General features: G+C 41.8%; 1 long non-coding RNA gene across 1 annotated transcript; it reads right to left on the bottom strand.

Moving 5' to 3' along the window:
- Nucleotides 1-6,931: 6,931 nt before the first annotated feature.
- Nucleotides 6,932-13,938, bottom strand: LOC143714018 (uncharacterized). Its single transcript, XR_013195382.1, has 3 exons — nucleotides 13,776-13,938; nucleotides 12,707-13,652; nucleotides 6,932-7,987 (listed from the first exon to the last, which is right to left on the bottom strand). It is a non-coding gene; the product is annotated as an uncharacterized LOC143714018 (long non-coding RNA).
- Between the last annotated feature and the right edge of the window lie 2,450 nt (nucleotides 13,939-16,388).

A 16,388-nucleotide genomic window follows, 5' to 3' on the forward strand; every position in this document is an offset into this window, starting at 1 on the left:
GTAGGATGATGAGTAATCTCTAAAACACGGACATAACCTTCAGTACATACAAGTACGCTCAGACAACACTGTCCAGATGATACATTCAAATCAAATAAATAAATAAAGCTGGTACAGGAACTTGAGACTGCACGTGAATAGAATACTATATTAATGTGTGTATATGCCAATTTTATATATAAATAATAATAAATGAATTAGATATGATTTACACATTTATAAAATATCCAAAGTCACGAAATTGAAAAAGAGATTGAGAGAAGTCTCTTATGCACACCAAATCTGCTTTTATTTGATCAAAACTTTCAAAAAAAAATTCAACCGACTGTTTTTAATATATTTTAAAATGTAATTTATTCCTGTGATAACTTAGCTGAATATTCTGGATTCTGGATTATATTTCAGGACTTGAAAAGAATAGCTTTTATTTCAAATATAATTTATTGTGACAATATAAAATCTCTACTGTTACTTATTTTGATCAATTTAATGCAGAATAAAAGTTTTTTTTTTTAATCTAACTGAGCCCAAAGTTTTAAATGTTTACATGTACAGTATACGTAATGACTCAAAAATAAATAAAAGTATGGTATCTGTAATTAGCATGCACATTACAGACCAAACCCATTTGTATGTAAGATTGATCTATTTGACTTTCTTTTCCCTTTATGTTTCATTGTGATATATTTATGACAAAAAGTTCATAGGCTTGTTTTATTCTATAACTCTTACAGGCACTTTTTAGCATGGGTGTTGAGATATGAGGGCCCCTTTCCTTTGCTTTTTGTAATCTTAACATATTTCCATCCCCCGGTTAAAACAAAATTGTACTAATTATTCTCCCTAATGCCATAATACTCCATAATCGTGAACGTCGCTGACCTTCTGCCAAGTTTTTCGACATTGGCTCACAGTTGTTTCTATAAAGCATTCGGGGCTGTTATTAAGTTACCTGACAACCAATTTCACATTATTAATTTAAGAGAAGCAACACTGCCTGCCTCCAGCAGTTCCTACCGGCTTTCACTGGTTCCATAATTGCCCATGTTCTTTGCTTATATGTGGCTTCTAGTATTGACCCGAAGCCCCAGCGAATAGGCCACCTACACATCATATGCTAAATCATATCTATCAATCTGAGAGCTATTACAGAACAGACTGCACGAGCAAGGCCAGTGCTCATGACGCAGCCAGTTTGCCTTAACCCTGCTAAATAGAAGTCATCCAAGAGATTAATAGAGCTGGCACGAGACATTTTGTTTGCTTTCACCTAGAGAGAGAGTGAGACCGGCGGATCAGGACCTACATGTTCTCAGAGTTTTACTGTTTCATTGTGAGCTGTGTGGAGAGAAGAATCCATCTCTCACCTCCTAAATCGAAGAGGTTTTTTAATAAGCAATAACTAATGAGGCTGCTTGTATGAAGGTCATCGATTAATGAATTAATTAATCACCTAATCGTCTGACCGAGATTCTGATGACCATCTAAATTAATCTGTAGTCAGATTGTAACGTAATATGGTTCTCTCAAAATAGACTTTAATATTTATGACACATCACAGCAGGCTTTTGATACATTAAGCATGCTTGGTGGTACATTTTTAGTTAATTAATGCTGAACATAAGAGTCCTTGAATCATAATGGTTTGTGGAAATCAATTATAGGGCTCCAGATTTTTGGTGTTTTCCCTTCTGAATTTTATATGAAATCAGACACATGTGATGTGCAGATTTCCACTAAAATAATTATCATTTAGCCACCTGTGGATGCTAATTACTTTTAAGGTCCTTGCACACTGAGTCTGAAATTTTCATATTTGTGATTCGGTTGGTCTCAATTGTCAAAACATTCAAAAAGCTTGCTACGGACGCGAAAATCGAACCCGATCCAAATTGTTTTATGACTTACAAACGTTTCGGAGGCAGTGTGCAAACGTGATTGACAAAACATGAGGTCGTATTTATTTTTTAACGTGCGAAAATTTCAGACGCGGATTTCGGACTCTGCCAAAAGTTACCTCCAGCTGATATTAAGAGCTTCCTGTCAGATCAGTTCGGTACTCGCATGCTTTCTGTGTGCGTGCTTCAGGTGCGTTTGTGCACAGAAACGGTCTTTCACAGCGCCCGAGTACCACATTAGTTCTCTTTCACACTGTCTTGCGCTTGATTGGCTTAATATCACTTTGAACAAACTGACAAGACTTAAACCACGTGAAAATTATAAATTTTCTTGAGTTAGGCGATTCTAGTTTTAAGGGGCTGAGACAACAGACTAAAAAGGGCCTAGAACCGCCCCTGTATATTGACTACACACAGATTTTCCGTCACGGCCTTGTCTGGATTCTTTTCAGCTTTTAGCCACTGCTTACCACACACTGATCCTTTACTGAAAAACCAAAAGTAACTCGCTCCTGCTAAATATTTACTCTTTAAATTCTTGCACCGGGGAATAATCAATATGACTACAAGTTTGCTCAGAAGTATTTCCTACTAAAGCAAAGCGGTATTTGACTCTGGTAAGCATATCGATAGCTGACTGGTGGGAGGGGCCTTGGATGGTAAACATTTCCAGTGCATTATGGGCGTTGAAGTTTTCCTACCTATTTGGCAAAAGGCAAGACAACATCCTAATCAAATTGCACCAATGTTTAAAATAAATAAACAAAAAAATCACCTTTCCACTGTAGACAGCCACATTTATTGCAATCACCCCTTTAAGTTGTTTTAAATTACCTTGAATGTGAAATAATGTGGAATAATGTGTTTTGTTCAATGTTTCGCACACTTTAGGGCGTTAATGGTTTATTTATTTATTTGTTTTTAATTTAGATGTATTGGTTTATCTTTGCATAAAGTGTTCTTTACAAAAGCATGAGGCTTTAAAAAATTTCTGTAATATTGTTTTGTGTCAATCTCTGGCTTAAATGTGTTTGTTAAAGCTTGTTATCACATCTGATAGTGAATAATAATCGATTGTCTGAGAGAGTAGTTATTGTTTGGATTTTGTCTCTTTTTGTGGAAGCTGGTGCTAGAATAGTGGCCTGAATGTTGTATTGTATATACTTTATATATTCACTCAATCTTTCTTTAAATGGGATTACACCAGGTGGATTAATATTAAAATACCCCAAAATGTTTGAATCTTCTACCAAAAATGAGATCAGTATGATAAAATGGTTTAATAACCTTGTATATGGAAAATGATACATTTTCTTTCAGCTTTTTTCATGACCAGATAATCATTTAACTTGCAGGAATACCAGGATTAAGTTCATTAGCATAGAACTGTAGTTGTAGAACAAAAAACACTGTTTTAGTCTGATAAATAAGACTGACCCTTGATAATGCCTTACCAATCAACTTCCACTGTAAATGTATTACTGTAAATGCTATGTTTTGCACACAGGATGGTATTGTCTTTAATAATCGACAAGACTCCACAGATGCAATAGAGCTTAACCTGTGTTTAACCCCACATCATTCCTGCGTGGTTGTTTGTTTTGGGTGCGTATCTGTGTTTTGATGTTGTTTTAGACTCATGACCCTGATATCCTGTTCTGAGGGGCATGGGTCAGTATAAATGTTTTGAGGTGAAGATAAAGGGCTTAGGGTTTGGTTTACAGGGACAAAGTGAGGGGAGAGAGAGCATCTGGCCATCAGGATTCCTAGCCTTCTGGTGCGACAGTCAAATCAGTCCCCCTAACAAGGTTGACCTCAGGCGGCAAATTAAGTTCCATAAATCGGATCAGAGGCCTGCCGTCACTTTGGGTGCTTAGAATATTGTAACACGTAATGTGACTGTCACCAGCTAGATGCACTGTGGAGTTCAAAGGTCTGAGACCACATTTACAAAATGTGTTGTTTTCCTTGTCATTCTCAAGTCAAGGTTTAAAATGCATAAAACACACATATATGATTCTATCTATCTGTCTGTCTGTCTGCTAGTTGTCCTTCTTCTACTCTCACCAGTGGTCTCAGACATCTAGACCACAATAAACACACGTGCACAGAATTTTGAAGCATTTAGAATAGGTACAAAAGCACACTGAGAGAAAACAGGTTTATGGTATAGTGCAATCCCTTACGAAAAGGAAGTATATTTCAAGTTCATTTTATGAAGTATACTTAAGTAATGTATATTTTTAAGTATACTTTATGTATTAAGTATACTAATATCAATGTATTAGTAAACTTGTATGTGTTCTATATCAATACTGCTTGGGACTTAATTGGCCGATTTTTAAGTATATACAAGTATATGTTTAAGTGTACTATAAGTGTAACAGTATACTTTATTAGTAGTAATACTTTATATAGTATTTACTTTATGTGCACAACCAGTTCACAGCTACATTTCACATTTGTACTGCATACTATAGGTGAACTTATAATTATACAAGTAGTGTACTATATTAATACTTGTAGCACATTTTCTTAGTACACATTGAAGTATACTCTCAGTAAACTACTAGTTTAGTGGTGTTACGATCCTTGGCATCTGTGTTCTTGTGTGGGTTGTTGTTGTTTCTGTATATGTGTGCAAGGATTGACTGCCGACAGAGGAACCTGATTGGTGGATCTACCATCGAAGATGGCGAGCTCATTCTGGCGTTGGCCTTGTGGCGTGAAAAGCTCCGGATTCCTCCTCCCGACAACAGATCCCAGAACCTTCTTTTGATTATGCTTATTTGTGTAATGGCCTTATACTTGTGTTTGTGATGATTTAATTAGATTATTTATGTTTTAGGAGTGTAGGGGAGTCCTGCCATTTATTTTGACTTTGTGATTTTTTTGTTTATAGGGAGTTAGGGAAGTTTCTTTGTAATTTTTGTTTTTCCCCAATTAGGTAATTTATATATATTGTAAGTCTATTTTGTTTATTATTTTGACCTTGGGGTACCCTGAAGCCATGGCCCCTCAATTTAATTCCTTTTAATTCCACCTTAATAAATTATATTTTTAGTGAAATTTATGTTTTGTGTCTTTGGTGATCTGTCGGCTGGGGCTGGATTCCTGTATAGCAACTGAAAATTCCACACATCAAGCCCTTATCTATAGAATAGGTTGTAAAAGTAGTTTTATACTGCAAGTACTTGTAAGTTTTAAGTGAACTTATCATACTTATCGTTTACTGTTTAAATTTCTTTTTGCACTTGAAGTACTACTATGTTCCTATTTAGGTATTGATTTTTCAGTACTTGAAATGTACTTTTAACTGTACTTGAACTCTTTCCATTTTAAAAGCATTTTATCCTAGCTTCATGCATCCTTTTTTTATAAACACTTGAATGTGATTAAGTTTCATAAAAAAAAGCAAACAAAAGCAACAAAAAGCTGAGAAAATCGAATTTTTGTCAAAGACTACGTCTGGATCAGATTCAGAATGATGATCTAAACACAGATGGAGTAGATCGAGTCCATCAACACCCAAAATGCTTCACAGTCGTTTCCTCTTCATGGGTTCGACATTTTATTCGGCAACATTAGGCAGTTTTGATTTATGTACTGTTTAATATTTGATGATTGTGTTGTTTTACATCTGCGTAAGCACGTTTGAAAGGTGGAATAATCAGTCTAGCACCAACACTGGAGAGCATATCCTCGATGGTGAACCCCTTGTCTGCCATGACCTCATCTCCAGGTTCAAGGAGGTCCAGACTTCTTTGTGATCTTTTTGTCGGAGACTGAACTTGTGTAAAGCTGGGAGATGAAAGTCATTGCACCACACGGAGCTACTCCAACCAGACCTTTAAATGTTGTAGTGCTCTTGTAGCTGGAGAAGATCTTTGAGTGGAGCGTCAGAGATGTGGGGCTCTCACAGCGGATTTCAGTGCAATCCAGGATGACTGGCAGGTTTGGACTGAACAAACTGTAATTCTTTGGCATGGAGGAGCATATTTGTTACCTGGACATCCAAATGGGTACTGAACCCAACACAAAGAACAGGTAGTTAGCCCAGATGATAATGGCCCTACTCACCGTGGCCACGCTTACCCCGAAAATGTCAGCGATTTCTTGTTCCCTCAGTCCAGCAGCTACCCGACAGGAATACATGAACAGTTCATCTATGAGCTGGATCTTCCGTGCAGGTCTAGGGCTTGGGAATGCTTCCTTTCCCATCCTCTGTGCCTTGGTCCAGTACACAATATTGCTGGCAGATGGACAAACAGACTCCCAGAACACCTGGAAAACTTCATGTGAGGAAAATGTTGTATAGTATCTGATTGTGTGATCAGAAACCCAAAATCTTCTCATTATTGTGTGTTTCTCTTGTGAGATTTTCTGCAGCCTATCCTCCTGTTACGGGCCATGTCTCACTTCGTATAACAGGGTCGGTCTTATAGCTGTCCTATAGATGAGTGTTTTTAACTTTGTTGGTATTTTCTTATCGCACAGAACTCCTGTCAGCTCCCTCCATCTATTCCATGCTTTGCTTAATCTCAACTCTACCTCTTTCCCACAGCCTCCATCTTTGTGAATGGTGGTTCCCATGTATTTGAGGGCTATTTGTCCGGAAAGATTTGCGTGCTTTGTGCTGACATACTCTCTCAATCTTATACTCTCTTCTCTTCCAGTAGGTGGCAGGTGTTTGGTCTTGCTTCTGCTTAGCTTCAGTCCAGCTACTTCAAGTTTTTCCCTTCATATCTCCAGTCGCCTCTCTATCCTCATCACTTATAACAACGTCATCCGCAAACAGCATCACATCCATAATTATTATGAATAGTAGTGGGCTGAGTGCTGAACCTTGGTGTAGTCCAACCTCAATCTCCATCCCCTCTGTCTTTCCAACATTGTTAATAACCTGCGTCGTGCAGTCCTTGTACATATCTTTGACGATATCAGTGTATATCTCTGGGATCTGTCTTAACCTGATCTTGGTATAGTGTTGTTGTATGCTTTTTCCAGGTCTATGAACACCATGTGTAGCTCCTTATTAAATTCTCTATATTTCTCCTGAAGCATCTTCAGGCAGAACATGGGCTCGATGGTCGATTTTCCTTTCTGGAATCCGTATTGGTTGTCGCTGATCTGGATTATGCGTCTTATTCTTGCTTCTATCACTCTCTCTCATAGCTTGAGAGAGTGGCTGAGGAGCTTAATTCCTCTGTAATTTCCACAGCTTAGGGGGTCTCCTTTTTCCTTGTATATGGGTATGATCTTGCTTTTCCTCCATTCAGATGGTATTCCCTCAAACAATATGTCATCCATTTAATCCCTGTTCCTTTCAGCATTTTTACTAGCTCTATTGGGAGTTCATCTGGTCCTTTTGCCTTGTTAGCTGCCTTCTTTTCTAGTTGTAACCTAACCTCTGTGTCTGTGATGTTCTCAATCGGTCCTTGAACAGGATCTGTCTGTGGCAGTTCATTTATGTTATTCTTTGTATTCAGTAGGGTGTTCAAATACTCTCTTCATCTCTCCTTGATCTTGACATCTTCGCACATGATCTTTTCCTCCTTGTCCTTTATGAAGTTTAGCCGATCGATATCCTTTGCCCTCTTCTGTCTAGATCTTCTTCGGCCCATTCTCTTCTATATCTCTGTAAAGCTGTTCATATGCTTTGTCTTTTGACTTAGCTACTTCTAATTGTAATATCGTGTTCAGATTGGTTTACTCCTCCCTATCCTGCTCGTCTATAGTTCTTTTCCACAGTTTGAATGCTTCCTTTTTGTTCTTCACCGCTACTTGTATCTCTTTGTTCCACCACCATGACTCCTTCTCCAGATACTGCCCTCCTCGGCTCTTTCCAAGTACTTCCTTTGCCATTTCCATTACCTTGAGATAAGTGTCCTCCCATCTCAAATCGCCATCGGTCATCTTCTTCTCTAACATCTCCGGTAACTTCACTGACAGTTCGCTGCCCTTCTCTGTCTTTAGTTTCCACCAGTTCGTTGTCTTTGTTCTTTTCCTTCTTTTCCTTTTCCTCTGCCTTACACACATGTCCATGACTAGCAGTCTGTGTTGTGGTGCTTTTGGCTCCCCGGGTATCACTTTGCAGTTCCCTTTCAAGGGAACTCGAGCTGCGTTGAGATGCGGTGGGAACGCTCTGCGTGATTGCGTCGTGAAGCACGTGTATAATCAGTCCAATGGAAGAGCTAGACGTCATAGGCGGGTGAAGCATAGACCAGGAAGCTATAAAGCACACCTGAAAACAGACCGCGACAGCTTCTGTGCCTTCAGCAAGCGATCTGTGTATTCTGTCCTTGTCATATTTATTGTTGTCTGTCAAGTTGCAATATATATATATATTATGGCAAAAGAGAGCAAGCGGCTTTGTGTTGTTCCCTGCCCACGTTATATCACGGGTTGGGACACACACATCAGCTTTCTGGTACTATTTGGGAGTGGAGCATGCCACAGTCAGTTCTCGAGTGGGCTGACTGTGAGCATTGCGAGAAGCTGTCCGTGAGGACGCTCCGCTCCCGCCGGGCGTTCTTCGAGGAGGACAGTTCGGTTCGCACTCCCCACGTGGGTCCCGCTGTTGCCGATGCATGGCGACGACTTGCATTTTGGGGTTCGCAAACGGATCTGACAGCGGGGGTTGGGACGGGCCCCGCCCTATCTCAGCTTTCACCTGTCAGATCCAGTGCTGGCGATTCCAGTTCCGAGGAATTGGTATCGTTACTGTTTTGTTTAAAAAAAAAAAAGAGAACAAAACAAATAAAGATATTAAGAAAAAGATAGATGTTTGAGTTTTCAATAAATGAATAAATAAGTCAGCTCATAACTCTGTTGAATAAAGAGGAGCTTTAAAAGGAGTTTTATCTAGTGCTGTTGCTAGTTAAATATTTTCTGTCCAGCTGAACATTATGAGAGTGAAAAAGAGAGTTTATTAGATGAAAAATATCTAAAAACAGAAAAACTCTGTATCTCAGCCTCCTCGTCGGGGACTGCCGTTTTTCCCTATCTCCAGACCACACTTTGGTGTCGAGATCGTGGAATAAGCCGGTTTCTATTTCATGTGTTTAATGCCCAAACGTCTAACTATAGTAATGCTATGGGTATTAAGTATTATGGTATGACAGTTCCTCGGGTTAAAGAGATGCTTGCTAGCTTTCTCTCTCCCGAGTCGGCGTCATCATTTTTAACCCCGACGTTACCCACCAGCCATCTTAAATAAATAAAGAAAAATTTTATTAGGCAGCACTGGTGGGTGAATTATAAAGACATGGATTAATGTGAGGTTGTCAGCACTGACGCTATTCGAGAATTGCGTCGTGCAAAAACAGATAAACTATACTGGGGAGGGACGGTTTCGAGAAATCGTTTCTCCTCTGCGTCCTCTGGGGGGCGACTCTCTGAGGAGGGTCGCAGCACGGCCAGTTCGGTTGTTTTCCTGCTGGTGGCCATGGAGTGATATATTTATAAGAAATAAACCATTCAGCGGCGTTCCAGAGGTTTCTTCCTCACCAATCTAATGTTCCTGAGACTGCTGGGCGGAGCAGTCTCGTTCTACTAAGCTCCTCGCAGCACAGAGTGCAAAACGAGCATCGCCATTTGGGTCCTCCACAATTGAGGGGGACTTGGGTGGCGGTAGCAGTCTAGCCAGTTAGAGATATGCAAGATCTGAGGACTATTTTATCTCTAAAAAAGCTTGGACAAATAGGAAGCCCTGACGCCGATGCTATCAGGCTTCTAAAGGGTGGTCCCCTCCGGGGTAGGGATGGTTTTGAGAAATCGTTTCTCCTCGGCACCCTCTGGGGTGCGACTCTCTGAGGAGGGTCACAGTGCTGGCAGTTTGGTTGTTCCCTACCGGTTCGCCGTTCAGGGCACCGAGGTCTCAGTGTCCCCATACGATCCGAGGAGGAGGGTCGGAGAACGGTCAGCTCGGTTGTTCCCTGCCGGTTCGCCGCTTCAGGGCACCGTAGTGACTGTTCAACCAAATCCAGAGGCCAGTCTTGAGAGACTGGTTCCCCTAGTAGAATTTCTGGCAGCGTGGGAAACTACTGCCACATATTTCTCGGTGGGTCCTGCACACTAAAGAAAAGGGTTCAGAATTTGGTTCTTGTCCGCCCAGATTTTATAGGGGTCCTCCCCACTGTGGTAGACCCCGAGCAGGCTTTGGTTATGGAGCAGGAAGTACTGACACTTCTGCAAAGGAGCTGTAGAAGGGGTTCCTCCTCCCGACAGACAGTCAGGGTTTTACTGCCATTACTTCATTGTTCCAAAAGAGGATGAGGGGTTGCGTCCTACTCTAGACCTGCGTCAATTAAACAGCAGGTTTCAGAATCTTAAGTTCAAAGTAAGCAAAAAATGCTTACGCTAAATATGATTGTGTCACAGACTCAGTCCGAGGACTGGTTTGTCACAATAGACTTAAAGGACGCTTACTTATCTATCCATCCTCATCACAGGAGATTCCTGAGGTTTGCTTTCAGGGGCGAAGCATACCAGTATCGGGTTCTTCCTTTCGGCCTAGGTTATCACCCCGCACCTTTTACAATATGCGTGGATACAGCTCTGGCTCCTCTGAGATTCCAGGGCATTCGCGTATTAAATTATATCGACGATTGGTTGATTTTAGCTCAGTCCGAGATTTGGCAATTCAACATCGAGATGTCGTTCTGTCCCACATAAGGGGGTTGGGGTTGCGGCTCAACACCAAAAAGAGTGTACTCCTCCCAGCTCAGAGGACCACTTTTCTAGGTGTATTATGGGATTCGACAACAATGCAAGCACGTCTGTCTCCTGCACGTATTTATGCGATTCTCACAGCCGTAAAGAATGTAAAACTAGGTCAGTCACTCACTGCAAAACAGTCTCTGAGACTGTTGGGGCTCATGGTAGTTGCGTCCAACGTAGTTACTTTTGGCCTTCTGTACATGAGACCCCTGCAGTGGTGGCTCGGGACCAAGGGGTTTTCTCCGAGGGGAAATCCGTTTTCACATGATCAAGGTCACGCGGCTATGCCTTCGTGCCTCGGTCATGTGGAAGAAACCTTGGTTCCTCGCCCAGTGCCCAGTGCTGGGGGCTTCTTGTCGACGCGTCACGCTATCGACGGATGCTTCCCTCACAGGATGGGGGGCGGTCATGAGTGGCCGCTCGGTGAAAGGTCTTTGGCTGGGGCTCATGGCAGTTGCTTCCAACGTAGTTACTTTTGGCCTTCTTTACATGAGACCCCTGCTGTGGTGGCTCAGGACCAAGGGGTTTTCTCCGAGGGGATATCCGTTTTCGCATGATCAAGGTCACACGGCTATGCCTTCGTGCCTCGGTCATGTGGAAGAACCTTGGTTCCTCGCCCAGGCCCAGTGTTGGGGGCTTCTTGTCGACGCATAATGCTATCGACGGATGCTTCCCTCACAAGTCGGGGGCAATCATGAGTGGTTGCTCGGTGAAGGGTCCGGACAACAAACTGATTGTCTCGTATATCAGAGCAGATATCCTGTTGAGGCAGGGGCTGTGGCCCGGGGAATGGAGACTTCACCCCGAGGTGGTGGAGCTTCTTAGGGAGAACTTCGGTCAAACTACAAGTCGACCTTTCGCATCACTTGTACAATGCATTGCCCTTGCGGTTCTCCCTCACGCATCCAGCTCCGCTTGGACTGGATGTGATGTAATAGGTGTGGTTGCCGCTACACCTATACGCTTTTCCAGATATCTTTGCTCCTGGGAGCTCTGGAGTTGTGGATACTGTGGGCTCAGCCTCTGAGGGGGCCCAGCTCATTGATTCAGGTCTCTCGACCGAGGTCGTGGAGACCATACTCCAGTCTATAGCTTCCTCCACGACGAAGACTAAATATGCTGTTCTCTGCCTGGTGCAGAGAACGACTTCTGAATCTTGTTTCTGCCCTGTTGGTACAGTACTTGATTTCTGTATGAATGTTTCTTTACTGGGTTATCTCTGAGGAGAGATCCTTAATTTCGTCTTCTCCGTGGTAAATGAGGCTGAGGCCCACACGTACTTGGATTTGCACCTGCTATGGTGATAGTATTTCTTCACCCCAGGTCGGGTTGTATTTCTAGGTCCCTACTAAATGTGCGGGTCATTTGTGCAGCAGGCCTTCTGTCCTCAACCTTTAATACCCCAGATCAGGAAAAATGTAATCTGGCACGCCCTGTCCGGGCTTTGGATGTGTATGTCCACAGAGCTGCTCAGTGGCGTATATCAGAACAATTATTTGTCTGCTTCGGGTCACCTAAGATAGGTTGCCCGGCATCTAAACAGATGATGAGCAAGTGGGTAGTTGAGGCTATCTCACTTGCTTATGAATCGGCCGGACAGCCTTCACCTATGGCTGTTCAGGCCCATTCTACAGGAGTATGGCTGCCTCTAGGCTTTAATTTCGGGTGTTCCCCTTCAAGACATTTTTAATGCGGCAGGCTGGTCCTCACCACATACATTGTCAGATTTTATGACTTACACCTCTCCACTCCTGGGGCTAGGTTGCTTGCTTCTTAGTGTGCGCAGGGACTTCACACAGAACGTATGTAACCCTGGTTCCCTGAGAGGGAACGAGACGCTGCGTTTTCCTGCCATACTTCCTGCATGCCCTGATCGACTTGCTTCAGGCTTTTTCAGAAGCTGTCGCGGTCTGTTTTCAGGTGTGCTTTATAGCTTCCTGGTCTATGACGTCACCCGCTTATGACGTCTAGCTCTTACATTTCACTGATTATACACGTGCTTCACGAAGCAATCACGCAGAGCGTTCCCACCGCGTCTCAACGCAGCGTCTCCTTCCCTCTCAGGGAACCAGGGTAACATACGTAACCTGAGACGTTTTTAATGGTACTCAGGTTTTCTCTTCTCACAGTTATGTAGTCAATCACGGTTTGATTTGGTCCACTATTGAATGTGTAGGTCTACTCTTCTCCTTGGGCGAAGAAGGTGTTCACCAACGCAAGATATGTTGTTCTCATAAAGTCCAAAATTGTTTTTCCCTCCTCATTTCTCTGCCCTCTTGTCTTTCCTCCATGCCATCTTACATACTCCTCTCTATCTGTGCCAACATGTCCGTTTAGGTCACCTGCCAGGATAAGTTCTTCTGTGTGTGGGATGTTGTTGATAGCCTGTGCCAATTGCAGAATCTCTGTTTCTCTTCCTCCTCACATCCCTGTTGTGGTGCATTTGCTGTTACTATGTTATACATCTTGTCCTGTGTTACCAGCCTCATTGCCATTATTCTGTCTTATTTCCTAGTTGTTTCTATCACTTTATCCTGCCATTCCTCAGTCAAGTATATTCCCACACCGTTCCGTGGTCTTAGCCCTCCATTTTAGTACAATTTGTACCCTTCTCCTAGATTACTCACTTTTCCTCCTGACTTCCGTCCTTTCCATCTCGTCTCTTTAAGGCAGAGGATATTGATGTTCCTCCTCTGCATCATATCTGCTATCTCTCTGCTCTTTCCAGTGAGCGTCCCGATATTCAGGGTTGCCACTCTAAGTGTTGTCTGCCTCACTCGCTTACCTCTCACAGCGTCAAGGCCATTTTACCGCTGTACGTCGCTTAACATGGGTTACGCGATAGCATGATCTGGTTGTCGTCGAAAATCTGGCATGATTAACTGTGGCATAGGTTTTTTATGGGCTGTGTGCTCTTCCTGACGCCAAACCCTCTTTCTTTAGCCGGGCTTGGGACTGGCAGGAGACTGTGCTGGCTTGCCCAGGCCCCAGGCAACATTAAAGAGCCCCCAGGCAGAGCCTCATCTAATACACCTATAAAAATGTAAAGAATATAGTTAGCAACTAATGATGCGGTTATTTTTTTATTTCCCGTCACAGCACAGTCTACACTGTTATCACCAAAATACACAAGCAAAAGTTAATATAAGTGCTTACCGGCAGGTGGGTGTGCCGCGTAGTCATCTTCTTCATCATGACTGGATTCGTTGGGTGCCTCTTCTGAGACCACCAGCTGCTGCTGACAGCCTTTGAGGGAGTACATGGAAATTGTTCCATGGGAAACGGCTGAGAATGGCACCAACCTTCAGCCACAAACTTCCTGGAATGTAGTCGACAGCGGTAAAATACTGACTGCAGACATACGTGCTACCTCTCTGAATGACAAACGTAGACCCTTTGTTTCGCCTAATAGCGATGACCCATTTCTTTTTTTGGTCTTTGTTCAAAGGAAACCCGTGAATACTTAAATAAGGTTGTTTTTGTTTACAATTGCTGCACTGAGGGACGCTACAGCAACACTTATTCTTGGACTCGGCCATTGTTGTTGTCACCGTAAGTAAGTTTACCTGGCGTTGGCGAGCGCCGAAAACACAGAACCCGGAAGTGTGAAAAAAGCTAATCTTCTATCACTTATTTCTGCTACTAGAAGAAGCGTAATAGCGCCCCCTACCGTATAACAGTGAAAACACGGATAGTCAGAAATTTCCATCAAATGTGGGGAAAGATTAAAAAAGTAGATTTGAACTAAATTTCTATGTACACTACCAGTGAACTAGCCTACACAAACATTCAGATACTCAGAATTAGGAACATATCTGTTTTCATAAATCAATATTTTAAAACAATATAAGTTTATAAGACAGTATCTAAAACTATGTGGGAAAAAGTATTTAATAGGCTACTCAATCAAAAGAATAAAGACAACTACAAGCCAAGTATACTTAGAATATTTAATTATACTTCAGTATGTTTTGATCAAAAGAGTACAAGTATAGGGCAAATATTCTTAGACCTTTCTGTGTCAGTGTAAATCAAGTATACTTAAGTGCAATTTTAAGTAAATGTCGGAGAAGTACATAAAGTATATTTTCTGAGAAGTAGTCTTGTGAAGACATGACCAGAGCAAAGGGAGGAATATTGCTTGCAGTCAATGAAATCTTTATTGACTTCCAAAAAATTATATCAAACCAAAAATAACATAAACCTTAACAGACAAAACAAACACATTTCTACATACTATGAACTTAAACACAATAAAACATGAAACTATAACCCCCTGCTCACATTGAGAAATGGACTATGCCTACACTACCCAGAATTCTTCGGGAAGGCCGCGCGTCCTCTTAAACACCCACCCCCAGAAACCGTGCTGCAGACATGTACCCAGAAGGTTAGTTTTGCAAATGAGGATAAAACTTTAATAATTTATGTAAATTCCAAATAAAGAAATAAATCTCTTGGTGTATTTTATCAGTCTAATGTGCAGCTCAGACTAGAAAAAGTTACCAAACAATGAGAAAAAACATTTATAGAAAGAATATAAACCAAACAAACACAGGGCATACACCGCCATCAGGGGTAACTTAGGACATTGTCACAAGTCTACATAAAATGTAGACTGAAAGAATACTTTCTTATTTTTAGTTTAAAATAATTATACTAATAGAACGCTTGAATAAACTTCTTTTCTATAAGGGATATGCAAATAATTAACCCAAACAATTATGCAGCAACAAAAACATAACACACTTGTGTCTCTCCTAAATAAAAACTTGTTTATTGGCATAATAATGACAAAGGTGAAGGGTCTCTCTCTCTTGTCTTGCTCCCAAATTCTTTGTCCTTGTTCTCTCTCTCTCTCTCTCTCTCTCTCTCTCTCTCTCTCTCTCTCTCTCTCTCTCTCTCTCTCTCTCTCTCTCTCTCTCTCTCTCTCTCTCTCTCTCTCTCTCTCACCCTCTGGGAGGTTTAAATTGTTTGTCCTTGCTCTCTTTCTCTCTCGTTCTCTCTCAGTCATTGGCCTGGCTGTGTTTCTTTATCCTAATGAGACAGTCCCATCCTAACCTGACACAGCAACTTACTTCTGGCTAACCACTAATGAGCAATATGAGGTGCTCCACTCGTTTATTTACACCCTCATTCTCTCTCTCAGTCCCTCTCACCCTTTCGCTATCTCTCCAGCATCACAGACCCTGCAGAGTTTTGGTGTGAGGTCAAAGGGACGGAAATAAACGGAGGCTGAATAAATGACAGGGTAAGTGGAAGTACCCCAGCAGTCATTACCCATGAGTCTTCACTGATACAGTCATCTCTGATTGGCCTACAGAGATCTCAGTCACAAAATGGCTTCTAGTGTGTTGTGTTGTTTTTTGTTTGGCAAGCACGAGGCAATAACTCATGCGTTTGCTTTGGCTTAGGGCAGAACTTCATTTGACATGTGGGAAAATTAATTTACTTAAAAAAATCGACCTCAGGCTACAGTAAACGCACAAAGAGGGCTGTGTTTTGTTGATTGGTGTAGTCTAAATTAAATTGTCATTATAAGATTGACTTGAAAGCATTCATCTGTAAATGTGTGTTAGTGCTAGCTTTCTGAAAACAATGCATGCAATAAAAACACTTGCCTTGATTCATTCAGGCTGATTCACACACTCTGTTATAAGTCAATGGAACTGAAATTGGTCTGTCTGTTACAGCAGCATCTCTTGTTCTCTTTGAATATATGTGTATTGAATATGGGTGAAAATACAGTAAATGGCCAAAAGGATGTGG

This window comes from Siphateles boraxobius, unplaced genomic scaffold (assembly GCF_051911475.1).
Source record: "Siphateles boraxobius isolate OS27281-9 unplaced genomic scaffold, OSU_SipBor_1 53, whole genome shotgun sequence".
Classification (NCBI taxonomy): domain Eukaryota; kingdom Metazoa; phylum Chordata; class Actinopteri; order Cypriniformes; family Leuciscidae; genus Siphateles; species Siphateles boraxobius.